The sequence below is a fragment of the Haliotis asinina genome, chromosome 13 (genome assembly GCF_037392515.1).
Source record: "Haliotis asinina isolate JCU_RB_2024 chromosome 13, JCU_Hal_asi_v2, whole genome shotgun sequence".
NCBI classification, from domain to species: domain Eukaryota; kingdom Metazoa; phylum Mollusca; class Gastropoda; order Lepetellida; family Haliotidae; genus Haliotis; species Haliotis asinina.
Window position 1 is genome coordinate 13,360,625 of NC_090292.1, and position 12,834 is coordinate 13,373,458.

Here is a 12,834-nt window from a genome sequence, read left to right on the forward strand (position 1 = left end):
ACACGTATGTTCTCGTCACGATATGGCTGCAATATTGCCGATGTGACGTTAAATGTTAACTCACTCACTCACTCACACACTATCAGGAGAAAACGCAGATCTTTCATATTAAGAGCTTCTTTTTTTCACACACACATGGGATATGAACATTTGAAAGATCCCTCAACAGGCAACATGCTTCCTTATCGAACTAATGCTGCAACAAACTACTGTTACTAGGACAACTTTTGTTGGACGGTAAACCCAACACCTATGTTGTAGATCTATACATGGGCATCGATCAAGACCCACCACGTGTTCATGTGATGAATACGATAACATTACACATTGTGGAATGTGCTTTGAAAACCGCATGCCGTGAAATATGGTAACTGTTACTCTCTTATTATAAAACTGATTTTGAATCATGTACAAAACACTTGCAGAAAATGTGAATATGTGAATTTATAGTTGCTACATTTTAAACTGCTGTATAATGTCAGTTTAATTTATGACTAGATACTTGTCAATACTTCATAGCATCTGAAGGGATGGTGTAAACCCAGCTAGGGTCCAGGCTGGAAGCAAGTGTACTGTAAGTCCCCACTTTCCTAAGTAAGGTGATCTACCTTCATTGTTTGGCAATATGTCTGTTTTATTTTGCATTGTCTCCTGCAATTAAGCTGTTTTATATTGACATCTATGATATTTTAGTTCGTTTTACTGTCTTTCTTTAAATATTCTGGAATTATTGGTTGCTTTTAGTTACGATATGGCTGACATATTGCCGACTCTAAATCTGTTTGCCTTGGGTTGCGCCTCTGTGATGGTTGAGGGCAGTTGGAATCTAGACAAATGTTCCATTTCCCCAACACACCACTTTGGCCCTTACTTCACCTAGACGGGTGGTAGAATTGACCCGATTCTATCAATCAGCTGGTCACGCCATGTCCTGTATGGACAGCATTTGGTTCACAGTTATTGTTCATGGCAGGTCTATCAACCAGTGTTTAAGGATGACATTTTGTTTTGTTAACATGCCTAGAGTTCAATGCCAGAAGTGACTCATGGACCAATCTGGATATACGAACCTCTGAATTTTGTATTTCTTGGGAACGTCATGGGCCGAACTAGTCTGACATTTATTCCTTTCGTCATTACAGCTTTTGATGTTTTCATATCTGAGTATAACACCCTTGTCACACTAGTGTTGCAGATTGGTTTCCGCTGCAACATTGCCCTTGTTGACACTCCATGGTGTGTGGGGAATAGAAGTGTCCGGGTTCATCAAAGCACACCCGCCGTCATGTTAATGGTTCATCATCTGACGAAGAAATTCTTCGTTTCATGTCTCCGAGGTGGTTCTTACTTGTTTTAATTGCATTTCAGCGATATACTAGTGCTTCTACTGTTCTTCGTCAACAGGGTTTTATTTTTTTTTGACGTAAGGGGAAAGAGTGTTGAAAACCCGCACAAAGTATCTGAGTCAGCTGAAATTATCCTTCAAAACATCATATGCACATTTAAAATCACCTATCATTAAGTGTAAGCAAAGCATTACAAAAAGATAATATATATTTCCAGACAGCATAAGATCCCTTTTGGACGGAGTTCCAAATATGTGACACTTAAAGTCCATCAGTTTAAGCTCTAAGGAAATGACCCCTGTGTTCTGCTATGATGCCTTAATCATAGGTATTAGATATGTTTACTCTGTATCCCGATGACTGCAGTGAGTTTTCCTGCAGATTATAACAGACGCTGACTGCCCATGAGAATATCTGGCATGCTTCAGTAAGGGCTGGGCGGAAGAGAAAGTAATATCGTTCTGTGACTGTGATACAGACAGGGACAAAAAGATGGAAAAAAGTAAATGAAAACTAGAAAATTGTTTGGGTCTTTTATTATTGTAAATATGATTCAAATAGCTTAACCTAGATTTCGATATCCTTTGAATGTACATTTGGTTGATCGACTATGTTTGTCCCCAATACCTAAAAGGTTTTAGATTTACTTGCTAGTTTTACATTTGTATCTGTGATATTCTAGTTATTTTACTACCCCTCGTCGACAGGATTGTATAATCTTTCTTTCATTATTGATAATATATATATTGTTTTGGTCACGATATGGCTGAAATATTGTCGAAGTGACTTTTAATTTTATCTCGCTAACTCGCACGTGCATCTGCATGTGCATGCACGCTTTTTACCATCACTGTTTCATTATGATTCACAAACACATGCTCATGATTATTTCGGAGTCGTGCCATTAATTAGCAGATATTTGTAATGAACATTGATTTTTATGCAGGTGCCTTGAAACCTATAGAACTATAAGTTCGATAACAATACTTTTCGTCTTGCAGCTTCTTTTTTCTAAGCATGCTCAAGTCAAATCTGATATAAATTTGAATCGTAGATTAAAGAATAAGACAATACCTAGTATGTCAAATTGTCGTTACCATGACAACCCAGTGATATTTCACCTTATGAAAGAGAGTAACAAATGCGATGCTAGGTATGGCAGTACTACTGCAGATGATAGTGTATGTCGTAAATCACATGCTTCAACTCTATAATTAATCACTCGGTATACAGTGGAAGAGAACTTGCATCGAACTTTTCTCAATAATCTGATTACATATATGTAGCCATCAACCGGTAGATATCAACAAAGGAAAGCGTTTGCCCTACCTGTAACAACAGTATCCTGTGTCTATAAAGGGGGTAAAATGTGGGCATGAATGACATTTTTTTTCTGTCTTGGCCATTTGATGACGATACATAGTACGATCTTTCACAGTAATTTCTCTGGCTACCAGACTGAGGGTACTCCTTGAACCATATACGTTCGTCAGCACTACAACTGAAACGACTGAAGAAGAATGTAGGGTGAAGAAGGAAAGAGTTAAGAATTCTGAAACATCCACATTATACTAAAAATGGGTACAGCTTTGATCCGTTCGGGGCAATATCAGAAGGACAACAATACAGTTATCTCCTATGTTGTAGAAGGCACTCCACTTATTTAAGAAAACAGAAAAAGACTGAGATATTGCATTCATGCCGGAATGATATTTTCAGCACCTGTCAGACCTGACCGAGATCTGACGAGGTCTGAGCGACGTCTGCGTCTATGTCAAGGCAAAGACCTACAAGCTGTATATCAACAGAACAGAACTTGTATTACTCCCATGCAGGTGTACTCGGCATACGAGGCACAAATACAATTGTGAATACATTGGATGACGACATGTCTTACAAGGAAGATCGTTCAGTTTTCATCATAATACTATTTACATTGGAAAATTGGACAAAGTTTTACCAATATTTTATATAGGTATGTATTATTGAAAACTGGAAATTTACAGACCAGCTGACTACGTCCCTTAATGTTAAACCTGTCAATGGTCACAGTGATAACGAGTATCGGACTTAATCCGTGACCAGTATGTTTAAAGCTAACAGAACCAAGGTGCAATACATGTATCGGTCTTTACGACTGTTTGGAGTTCACGCTGGTCAAATCACGTACGTTTTGCAGATGGTTGTGCCCTGGAAAGATACTCACAGAGGGGGCTATTACTCCTCTCAGTCACAAACTGTGCTCTGTGCTGTTCCAGAATATTAGTGTTGTAACATATGCCCGCTACATTGATCAAGCGCTGAGACCTTTCACCAATGCCTCATTTTGGTCGTCATGGAAACCACGTCTTCCAGCAGGACAGCCCGCGTGCCAGAGCAACTAGAGACAACACGGCATACAACCTCTTCAATAGCCAGACTTAAACCTGATAGAACACTTGTCAGAGGAGTCTCAGTGATATGAGATGAAGGCCGACAACTGCAGCTGAACACTTTCAGTCGTACTACTGATCAAGTCTGGTGCAAGATCATATGGCCCTCATCAACTGTCTCCGTGTACAGGCCATGCAACGTTGTTGTCAATGGTCAAGAAGGAGTCTGGTGCAAGATCATATGACCCTCATCAACTGTCTCCATATACACACCACGCAACGTTGTTGTCAATGCTCAAGAAGGAGTCTTGTGCAACATCATATGGCCCTCATCAACCGTCTCCATGTACAGACCATGCCACGTTGTTGTCAATGCTCAAGAGGGAGTCTGGTGCAACATCATATGGCCCTCATCAACCGTCTCCGTGTACAGACCATGCCACGTTGTTGTCAATGCTCAAGAAGGAGTCTGGTGCAACATCATATGGCCCTCATCAACCGTCTCCGTGTACAGACCATGCCACGTTGTTGTCAATGCTCAAGAAGACCATACACGTTATTGACTTTCGGATCGCACTGTCGCGCCACCTGTCGCCATTTCGACCTGTAATTGTGTGAAATGCGTAAAGTATTGGTGTTCAAACATGTCAGTTTTTAAATCTTTATAATAACGATGATTATGTTATTTACATGTGTTTGAATTATTACAATTATTATTACAATTTGTTTGCATTGTTTGTAAATGAACACTAAAGGTCACAATTTGGTATTGCAACGTTCCCGTTGAAGTCAATACTCTCCAGAAATCCATGTCTCTAAGCAACAATTGCAGTCTATCCACAGAGTACAAAAATCACCCTATCTGTGCCACAGGGGCCACACTACTGTCAAGGTGTCACTTCAGTGCAGCTCAAATTATGGCAGTCACTGGCTACAAAAACTTAGGCTTAAAGTCTCTCACTGTTTATCAGCCAGTTGGGGATTCTGAGAAAGGACATATGGTACAAGCCATCCAGGATACACTAGTGTATATTCACCAACTTCTCTCACCTTCTACCTGCCCAGTCTTGATGCTCCTGAACCGAAACGACTCGCTTTCCCGCCAGGTCCCAGAGTCCATTATGATACGCCCAATCGGCTATTGTGACCGATGTACTGACTTCCACATGAGAGGGGTCATTGACAGAAACTTATAGGCCACAGATACCACTTCTGCAGTAGTCACCCACTTTCACTACAGCTGTGTCCACGTGTTGAAGTGTTGGAAAATATCGACACGTCTTCAGTAACCTATTACTTTTCAGTAACTTCAAGCATTTTTTACACTCGCCAGCAGCTGAAGGGATGATGTAAATCCAGCTAGGGTCCATGCAGGTAGCAAAGGTACTGTAAGTCCCCATGGTCCTTAGTATGGTGATCTACCTTCTGTTTTTGGCGATCTATAGCCTGTTTTAGATTGTATTGTCTAAATAGTATATTAGTGATATTAGTTTTAACTTTTCATGCTAGTTTTAATTGCAATTGTGATATTCTAGTTGTTTTACTGTCCTTCGTTGACAGATTTTTACAATATGCATATATTTCATTTAAGTGTTCATTTAAGTGTTTTCGTCACGATGTGGCTGAGATATTGCCGACGTGACGTTAAATATTGACTCACTCATTCACTCACCCAGAGTACGTTATGATACGCCCAAGCGGCTATTTTGACCGATGTACTGACTTCCACTTGAGAGGGGTCATTGACAGAAACTTCTAGGCCAGAGATGCCACTTCTGTGTTAGTGTACGATAAACACTCCCCACATTCACTACAGCTGTGTCCACGTGTTGGATTGTTGTAAAATATTGACACGTCTTCAGTAACCTAATGCGAGTGTTGTCATGCTAGCCTTACTTCCAGTAACTTCAAGTTGGTGAAAGTTTCATGTTAACAGATTAGCCGTTGCTTATGTCGTTATGTGTTATTTGAGAGATCCTTAATAGCTTCAAGTTTCACAATAAATGACAGAGTGGATTTCTAGCATTTGACTGTATCGTTTCTAAGGTGGATTGCATGCACGAGGTGACAAGACTAAGTTCCATTCAAACGTATATAAGAAATCGTCTTTTCAGACACTGTTACCGTAATTTGTATAAATACTTTATTTCAGTCTAGATCCGTCGCTAAGTTCTAGAAGGAACGTTTTCTGCTGAATACAATGGTATGCATCAAATACGTTCACAAATAAAAATATGTATACAGACACAACTAGTCACCATTTTCATTGCTCATTGTTTCAATCCAGATTGAAAGCATACATCACGAAGTTAAAAAACGAAGTTCTGAGTTTCATATTTAACTCGGGCACATGGCAAATCTCCTTATCAAACTCGCGGACATGTAGGATGAGCATATGTTTCAAAGGTATAGATTTACAAACATACGTAAATCCGGTCATAGCGTGCCTTACCAACTGTATTTACATATATATCAATGATGTACTTTCCAGCTTTTGGTCCTGTCGTCTGTGACAAGGAAGAAAAACTGCTGTCGCCTTTCGGTTTCTAAACTACAAAACACGTGTCAAACCTCCTCAGTGTTTAACACACTGACATCATACCAAATGGCACATATCAACAGGTTGTTCCATTTGGACAAAAGGTCCGTGGTTAACTTGTCATGCAACCTCAGCCACTGGTTGCATCCTGCGTCACATGATGCACGTTGACAACGTTGGCCCTTACAAAATGCCTGTCTGTGCAACATGCCGATGTCGTGGTGTGTTTACCAGATACACGCCCATCTTTGTTGGCTTCTTGGCGCAGTGATGTTGTTATTTTCTTTTTATCAGACACAGAATTTACACTGCCAGAAGGCGCTGATTCAAGATCAGAATTATTTTGTACATTGTAACTGTCGGAACAACTGTCTTCAGAAACTTGCATATGAGCACCATTATCTTGCAGAAAAAGAGCTGAACATAGATATAACACCCAGTCTATCGAAAACATACAGTTTTATACCATTTCGAGCTTCGAATAGTTCTAGACACAGACGGCTTCAATACCGTATTTTACACAGGATTCTTACAATCAGGATTCAGAATGAAACAGACACTCAAACTGAACGATGAAAACATTATTCTCGGACTTCAAGAGACAAGAAATGACGTACTTAATTTCATATTCATACTAACTAAAGAATACATATATTCTAGAAAGATAACTAACATTGTACCTTCTCTCACTGGTTTGAAACCAATATTGAATTATAATTACCAATTGCATAAATTTAATGCATACTCGCAGTCCAAATATGAAGCTTTTGTAACATTCTGGTCGTCTTGCCGTAAACTATTTACACAATAATAGTTTCGTAAATTTGGTGTGTTTCAAATTGTGTACACACAGATATGCTGACTTGTCAATGCTGTACCCAAAACAAAAAGAAATAAAGTGATAAAAAATATGCGTTCAAGCCTCTGCGAACTTCGACACTTCATCAAAACTAGCATGCAAATCTAAAACTGTTTTGTTTATGAAGAAGATACAACCTAAAGCCAGGCTTTTTGGTCACCAACAACTGATCGTAGATCGCAATACCTGGTAACACGGGGGCTCACAGTGCTTTTGCTACCTGCATCGACCCTTAATGCATTAACACAATTCCATGTATGAAAAGTGTTACTAAAAAAGGTAACATAAGCAAACATCAAGCGGAAATCAACTCATGTTCTCCTCGTCACCAGTGAACAACTTCACACAATATTCACACCATTGTCCTATTCGTTTAAAATATACACCTTTCTATGAAAGAAGTCCACGTGACCGTCCTCCAGGATTTCAATGGTTGAGGCTTTATGGAACTTTCTGTTCACAAAGGGAAACACATGAGCAAGATGATGACAAGAGAGGCACACATGTTCTTGTTTCAGTGATCTTTCCCTCTTGTGGTCGTAGACGCTGGAGCAACATTTGTTTGAGCTGTACCTCAGGTTAAGGTAATGGTTTGTATTCTTCGGTGAAGGGAGCATCATGTCCATAAAAGGTCGACTGATCAGTGGAAATATGTCCGTCTTACTGGCTGACACATGTTTGAGTGTCCTTAAGGCGACGTGTGTTTGATTTTCACTGTAAAAGAATATATCCACAAAAGGCCATTTCCACTTATGTTGATGTAATTGTGGACTCCGACTTGGAAACAGTTTCCAGGATAAACTTCCAATGTAAAAGCTATAGTCCGGTCTCAAGGATTTTAAATGCCTTAACAATTTAGGCTTGTCCTTTCCATTGACGATTATATCCACATCATCATCCCAGGGAATCATTCCATGATGTCGGTAGGATCCCAGCAGGGACCCATCGATGAGGAAGAAGGTTAAATTTGGCGATGATTCAGAGAAATCTTTCAGCATTTTCTTAATTATCATTCTGTCATAATCTGATATCCTCTCAGAAAACATGGCCGTCTTGTCTTCACTTGAAATGTTGGTATGGTAAATACTTCCAGGCTTTGTTTCATTGTGTTCTTTATTTCTGAACAATTTTAGAATGGTATCCAATATATCTCCTTCAACTTCTGACACGCGTTTGTAGAATGTGGACTTTTGTATTGCGGACACCGGTGGGTTTCGTAAGAAAATGCCCCCAATCTTTGCGTAAAGGACAAAATACACAACGGTGAGAGCATTCACTGCTATAAGGAGAAAACACAGTAATCTCATACTGAGATCATGTATCACCCGGTCCACACAGATACGGAATATCAATATGCGATCTCAAGATCCTGTATAAGACCAGCTGCTGCTTTTTCTACTACAGCTCTACCAAACGTCAGATACACGTAAAACTTTCGTTGGACGGAGACCCCGTATTGTAGATCTATACATGAGGATTGATCAAGCCCTACCACGTTTTCATATGATGAATACAAGAACACTGCTTGTTGCTGCATATGCTTTGAACACCATGGTAACTAATTGTAACTAGCTGTTTTACTGTGCGTTGACAGATTTTTGAAACATGCATATACTACTATTCTATTTAAATGATAACTGTCACAATGCGGGTGAGCTATTGTCGATGTGGCATTAAATATTAATTCACTCACTCACTCTGATTACAACGCTAGCATTAGAACCTACATCCGTGAACTGATGCAAAGGAAGTGGGATACTCAAGTAGGTATCAATAAACTACATAAAATAAAAAAGAAAATTGGTTACACCCTACTTGGGATGTCAGTCCAGATTTGAAGAGGTCATCATGCCATGATGTCGCATTGGCCATACGCGTTATACTCACAAACATCTGTTAAAATGTGAGGATCCTCCCTTTTGTATCACCTGCTTCACTGTGTGTTGAATTCCCCATCATAAGGGATAACTATTTTCATGTTAAAACTGATAAGGATCGTTTTAATACTCTTAGTTTTCATTTCATTCTGTTTTATAGTTGTTGTTTTTTAAGAAATGATGATTAATATGTTCTGTAGATAGATATGTTTTAATGATTGTTTTTATTGGGGTCCATACAGGTAGCAAAGACCCATGGTTCCTATCCTCGGTTGTCGGCGATCTATAGCTAATCTTTACACTGCATTGTCCAAAATGCTCTTCTCCTTTTAAGGATAACTGCTAGCCAATTTCACCTCAATCTGTGACAATCAAGTGGTTGTGCTGTCCTTCGTCGACAGGGTTTTACATAATATATGTATGTATTATGAAGTAAGAACTAGTTTTAGTCACGATGTGGCTGAAATGTTTCCGATTTGACATTACATCTACCTCCCTCACTCATTCAAATCGGGAAATTCTGAAATTTTTTATATCTTTAATCCTCGAAGGTCTGTGACTTTCATGAACAACTCAAAGATATTCCTAGATAATATTCTTGTTTTACTATAACATCCATGAAGGTCTTGTTACGGTGAATAATTTGCCGTGACAAAAGGTATAAGAAATCCTATATAAACAAGCAAATTGTAACAATGGCAGGTATAAAATTTCCAATATTATGTGTTGAGCAGAGAGCAAGATAAACTCAGCAAAAATAAAAACTTGACACTCATTATTTTTCAAATAGTGTTTTGAAACTTTTCTTGTTGTGATTCTGGTTAAATGCATTCTGAAGGGCATTATGTAACACATTCATTCCTACTGGTCGGGTCTACGTAGAAAGGGGGAGAGCACTGCATGCTAAAATCACGTTTCCACGTGCCACAAGTTATGTGACCTATTGATGCACGTGCAATTGATCTCACGGTAGGAGGGCAGAGTGTCATCTCAGAAAAACACGGTTTTATGATTAATTATTTGTTAATTTGCAATGCCACGACTGTCTCTTTCAGCGTGAACGTGCCATTGGCATGCTGAATACAGGAACGTCCGTCACTGATGTTGTGAGGGTTATGGGATGCAGTCGACAGACCATCCATAATCTTCAGACACGTGTCCATCGAACTGGCACCAGAGCTGACCACCCCCGTCCTGGTCGACCACGACCAGAAGACCGACAGATTATCTTACGTCATTTGCATAATCGGTTTGTCACTGCCACATCCACTGGAAATGTATTGCTTGGAGGTCGAGTGATTGCCCAAATCCTTCGAAATTGCCTGCGCTCTGCTCGTCTTCATGCACGGCGACCATATCGTGCACCAATTCTAACCCGTTTTCATCGACGCAAACGTCTTCTCTCGGCACGACGGCACCTGAAATGGACCTTGGGAGATTGGAATACGGTTGTGTTTAGTGATGAATCAAGGTTCACATTAACCTTTGCTGATGGAAGGGTTAGACTTTGGAGAAGACGAGGAGAATGCTATGCCCAGTGTTGCGTGCGTACAGGAAGTGAATCAATTTGGGGGCGCTAGCGGTATTGTTGGGGGTGCTATCGACGGTCATGCTCGATCCCGAGTCATTGCCATCCAGGGAAACCTTACTGCGGCATCATACAGGGATCAGGTGCTCGTTCCAGAGCTTTTACATTCATTCGTTATTTCAAACCCATTTTCCAAAATGTTCATATTATTGACTTTGGAACGAATGTAAAGTTTTATATTTTTGTTGAGTTTACAATGATTTACAATAGAGGTTTCTAGCACAATGCAACTGAAACACGTCTAAAAAATGGGTCACAAACATAATATCAACTCACCAAAGTCTTGGTTTGAGAGTAAGAAACAGTTATACTGAATGTAACACGGCGATGTTGGATGTAGGTCAATGTTGACAATTACACGAAGAGGTAGACAGATGTATAGTAGGACGAATAATGGCAACTCCAGTAAATCCGTGTACAAGTCTCTGTGTGTGTCGTCAACACAATAACCAGTCTTATATATACAAAGTCACAGAATCCTGAATATTCGAGTACTTTGCAACCACATTGCCACTCTCATAACAATATACAGTCCTCAGTTTTAGTTATATGTAATGATTACTACCAAAGAGTTACACATAACATGGTTATGGCACTATGAGCATTGATCTTTGCAAGTGGGTTGCGATGGCATACATCAAACAAGTAAGTGAGAACGACCACATGACCACAGTAGTTCCCTCTTAAGACAACCTTGGTTGACAAATATGTTGAATATTCTTTCATGAATAAAAGGTTGAATTATCATTAAAGATTTAGACACAAAATGCAGTCACGTTATTATTATAATACATTTTTACGATATTGAAAAACTCGAAATTTTAGCTTCAAAGCTGAAGAATATATTTGGTGTCAGGAATTAATATAACGGGTAGGGTAGGGTAATAGAGAATGGGGTACGCGTGTTGAAAATTTGGACCAGTTTCAGCCCTTGATTGTGTGTGATTCCCAGTAAATGCCGTTACTGACAGCACAATGTATGTCGCCAGTATCAGCTGGTCTCTCCATGAATCATACCTCAGAGGGTCAATTCTCAAGTTGCATGTAACTTGTCAATAAGCGCACAGAAGTTGGTATATACGTAGTCGTTTTCGACGTAGATTTTGTACGTAAAAACTTTCACATCGTCTGATACATACCATCTGTCGTTCCTTTCTCTCTTTCAGTATGTCGCATGACTACCTTGTCCTTTAAGCAGTGCGTCAATAAACTGACATAGAATTGACTCAATTGAGTCAGTATTTCATCAGCTGATGAACGCCGACAATACAACATAAGCTCTAAAATATTAAACGAACCTTACCAAGTCGGCTGTAATCAACTGCATTTTTCCAAAAGATATTATGAGCCTACCAGCCGTGATCAGCAGGGTTTGCGTTAAATGCCAGTTCTATATACAGTATATCTATTTTCTGAAATGCAAATGCTAAGCGGTTTAATGTGTTTTGCTGTGTGCTTCTCCATCGGCCAGTCAATCGTTTCACAGCCTTCCTGCTTTCCAGCTTCTGAAATTTAGAAAACAAACTATTAGTACAAACAAGCATTCATCTACGATAGAAAAGAAAACGGTCAAACATCGCTTTGGGTGAAATACACTGAACCCCATGTCCGATAAGCGAAGAGATCAAAAAGTATAAACTGAGCATTTGACATCAAAAGTTTCAGTCGCAGAACAGCTTATTGATATATGATAGAGTGCAGAGACATGAAGAAATTCTCCTTTGAAAGCCATAATATATTTTCTGAATGTTACTTACAATGCACATTATGAGTATAGAACTACGATTTATCCGTTATTGTGAAAAGACTGTTTTCTTAACCAATAATGTGGAGTCATTCATCCAGACAAGCTATGAATATGGAGTCACAAGCAAACGCTGCAGTATAACGTGCTGCATAATATTTAAAACTTTTTTAAGCTGTATTTTTCAAAGGATAAATTGCACTTTTTAAACAGTGTTCATTTTGAAATTCCTTTAATGTACATAGAAAGAATCCAAATTAACTTGATATTTTAAAGGTTTCCTTAAAATTTTTAATCTCTGCAAGATGTAAAATGACTAGAATATGTTTACTTACTCTGAACTTTTTGCTGTTCTTTGCGTACAAGCCGTGGGCCTCTGCTTTCCCCACACCTTCTTAAGTGATCCATCTTGTTCATCCAAACCCATCAAAAAGCTTCTGAAAGGAGACATGTGCATGATGCATAACTATAAGTGAAACATGTTTCCAGTTGGAGGTTACAAGAATAGT